Source organism: Gymnoscopelus microlampas, assembly GCF_963454915.1.
Source record: "Gymnoscopelus microlampas genome assembly, chromosome: 12".
Taxonomy (NCBI): domain Eukaryota; kingdom Metazoa; phylum Chordata; class Actinopteri; order Myctophiformes; family Myctophidae; genus Gymnoscopelus; species Gymnoscopelus microlampas.
This window is the reverse complement of record NC_139949.1, coordinates 3,830,259-3,834,226: the sequence shown is the minus strand read 5'-3', so window position 1 is coordinate 3,834,226 and position 3,968 is coordinate 3,830,259.

Below are 3,968 nucleotides of genomic sequence, written 5' to 3'. Positions count from 1 at the left end.
AAACACATTTTTGGAACAAAATGCCTCAAATCATGAATGCAATGTCAAATCATGAATGCAAGGCCTAAGAAGAAATGGCACCCCCTTTCACATTGGCTTATAACTCACCAGGAGGCCACCATAACTTACCTGACCTGGTGGAGACCTGTGCTACGAGGAGCACTTTTTCTAGTTCAATATCTGTTCACTTTCTCCCTAGTAGGCTACTGCAGGTGTAATGCAGGTAATCAGTGTGTTGCCAGATTTTGCAAAAGAAACAAACAGCCAGGTCTATGAAAACAAGCCCAAAAGAAGCAACTAGGCTCACTTTACATTGACTATGACCCAACTAGACGTGTCACAATTCTGGGAAATTGCAAAGTGTGGTTGCGCCGACGCCGGTCGGGGGTCGCCGCCGCCGGGATTCCAGTGATACCCCGGGAGGAATACCCTCGGAGGCCGCGCAACATGGTTCCATAGATCCATAGATTCAAAATCCTCATCACCACCTACAAAGCCCTCAACCACCAGGCACCCCAATACATTTCCGACCTCCTTCAAAACCATGTCCCCACCCGTTCCCTCAGATCCAGCGACGCCAACCTCCTCACATTCCCCACCAAGAAAACGAAGCGCACCTGGGGTGATAGGGCATTCTCCGTTGCAGCACCCACCCTCTGGAACCCACTCCCACCTCACATCAAAGCCGCCCCCACCCTTGCCATGTTCAAAACCACCCTCAAAACCCACCTCTTCAGAACTGCTTTCCCCACCTAGCTGATCTCCTACCACCCTAGTCTCAACTTTTGTTTATTCCCTGGCCTTTTGTAGCCTTTTATCTTTTTATTCTCTGTATTTTCCTATTAAAGTTGTTTTGTTTTGCTTGTGTTCCACTTAGTCTAGCCTTGTAAAGCGACTTTGAGTACTCAGAAAAGCGCTATATAAATCCCAGGTATTATTATTATTATTATCACTTGTACTGATTTTAGTGAGATTTGGAAAAAATCTGTAGGAAAAGGTGCAAAAAGTGTGTTTTGAAGAAAATTCAAAATGGCGGAAAGTGTATCCTGACGCAAATTGTCATGGATATATATGGGGAGATCCAGGGAAACAGAAATTTTGATTTTACAACCTACTGTTCAAGAGTTATAGGCCAAAACGTAAAGGGGGCTGTTATAGCGCCAACATGAGACCGTAAAATTTTGTGTAATAATTTCGCACTAAATTATGAACCTCCCCTGCAAGTCTTGTAACTCTAGCCCATACAGTTTCTGAGAAAGAAATACTTGAATGGGCGTTTTTTCATTTTCCTATTAAAGTGGATGGGGAAATTGTATGCACTAATAAATCAATATCAATTAAACTATGTAACCAATGTCTTAGCAAAGTACAAGCGCATGATTCCCGGTGAAGCCGGTCATTTTGACATATGGCACGAAATAGGGGGAAAAAAACTGTGGGTGGAGTAGCAGCCCGAAATAAAGTTTATCTAGAAAGAATAAAGTAGGTCGAGTACTATAGTCTGGTCAACCACACTAATTAAGCAACTACACTTAAAAAAAAGCCCCACATTGCTTAATGTAAGCAGACATGGCAACACTGGTAAATGGGAAACTCATTGATATGGGGCTCCCCACCTCCCCTACTCCCCTACCTGGCCACGCCCACAGTGGGCATGGAATAAGAGTTATAGCCCAAGAGGTTCTTCCATGGCCTACTGAGAGTGTGTGTGCAAAGTTTGACCCTGATTTGTTCAGCGGTGCTTCAGATTTGCTGTTCACAGACACACAGACAGCATGACCATTCCGGCCTGGCAGAGATAAATATTGATGCCAGGTTGAAAGTGGCCACTTTAACCTTTTCCCCAAATCAATTATTGTATTCAAATCGATTACATCTTATAATGCATTACATTACAATCAGTTTGATTAACTGCTGCACCCCTAGTCTGTAATTAGTTATAATTTGTTAAGCATGTTTTCTTCCAGGTGCTACGTGGCAGTGGAGAGGGCGGGGTTGACCTTTGACCCTCCGGAGTCGGTGAAGGCGTTGGACCAGATGGCCACCCGCTGCCAGAACCTGGAGAGGAGTCTGGACTGGAAGACTGACTGGGAGAACCGCCTGAGAGAATGCATCCAGTCTATATACACATCTAGACAACCCAGACTTACCACAAACACTTGATTCATGTTATTGCCAATACGTTGTTTAAATTCAGAATGGTCGATTATATCACTGTTTCTCAACATCCGGTCTGTGGACCACCAGTGGTCCAAATGGACCCTTCATCCATTCTTCAACCTTATCTTCATGTAATTGATCCTCTCTAATACTCATTATAAAATGGCACAATTTCTGTATACTCACTCTGCGTCTCATTGGTGGGCTGTGGACAGTTCAGAAACCTGCCTAACAATGACTATTGGTAGGCTAATAGAAACTACACACTTTCTCTTCCTGGAAAGTTAGCATGCTTAAATAGAATCCATTTTCCTTACATTATTATTTTTTTTTTAATGTTTAGGCAGGTTGGCTGAACTGTCCACAGTCCTACTCTGAGACACAGACTGATTGGACAGAAATCTTATAATGAGCATTACAGTGGACCAGTTATATGAAGATAGGTTGAAAATGGGTGAAGTGGTCCTTTAATTCAGAATGGTTGATTTTTACTCAATGATCCCAGTTTTGTTTGTAATGCAGTTTCTAAATGTGATGAAGGCCTTCCTACAGTGTGTGTGTGTGTGTGTGTGTGTGTGTGTGTGTGTGTGTGTGTGTGTGTGTGTGTGTGTGTGTGTGTGTGTGTGTGTGTGTGTGTGTGTGTGTGTGTGTGTGTGTGTGTGTGTGTGTTATTTTTTGACATATGTTGACTAATGTGCTGTACAATGAAGACAAGTCAAATCAGATGAATGTACAAATTAATAAATATCTCACATTTCATCAGTATGATGAACCCAACTGATATTGGTGACTCCATGACCTGTTATCTTGCTCAGCTTCCCTCAGGTAGAATGTGGCAATGCTTTTAGTAAGCTGTACCTTTGGACTGATCAGCACTGAATGTCTTGTGTACACTGCCAGTAGGCCAAGGAATTACCTATCTCATCTTTTCTTGTTTTACTAAGACATCAAGTTGGCCTACTAGCAGTTGTGCACAAGATGTGTGGTTGATTGGGCTCACATCCACTGATGCTGTGGGCCTTAGTAAACTTAATAATTTGACAGTAACACATCCACTGATGCTGTGGGCCTCAGTAAACTGCATAATATGACAGTATCACATCCACTGATGCTGTGGGCCTCAGTAAACTGAATAATATGACAGTATCACATCCACTGATGCTGTGGGCCTCAGTAAACTGAATAATACGACAGTATCACATCCACTGATGCTGTGGGCCTCAGTAAACTGAATAATAGGACAGTATCACAGCCACTGATGCTGTGGGCCTCAGTAAACTGAATAATATGTCAGTATCACATCCACTGATGCTGTGGGCCTCAGTAAACTGAATAATATGACAGTATCACATCCACTGATGCTCTGGGCCTCAGTAAACCGAATAATATGACAGTATCACAGGCTGTATCAATTATTTTCGCAGTGATTATTTTATCACATATACTTTTTCAATTCGTTGAATAATCAAAAAGCTATTTATTTTTTGGAGGTTTTGTTTTCTTTTTTATCCACCAATCGACACATAAAGTTTAATTTCTTACTTTTTTTAATCAACTAAATTCATTAGTCTGATTAACCACTTAAGCCCTATATTATCACTTGACTTGCACAGCGATGTCACGCAAAATTAGCCAATCTACAAGCTCAGCATTGTGATCTCAACTTATCTCAACAGCGACGAGTTGGTTCTCGGTCCACTGAGAATCCCCGGACCTCGTTCTTCTCTCCCTCTACATCCCTGCGGTCCTTTTCCCGGCACGGAAAACACAGCCTTCTACGGACTCTAAACTAACCGCACAAACTTCTC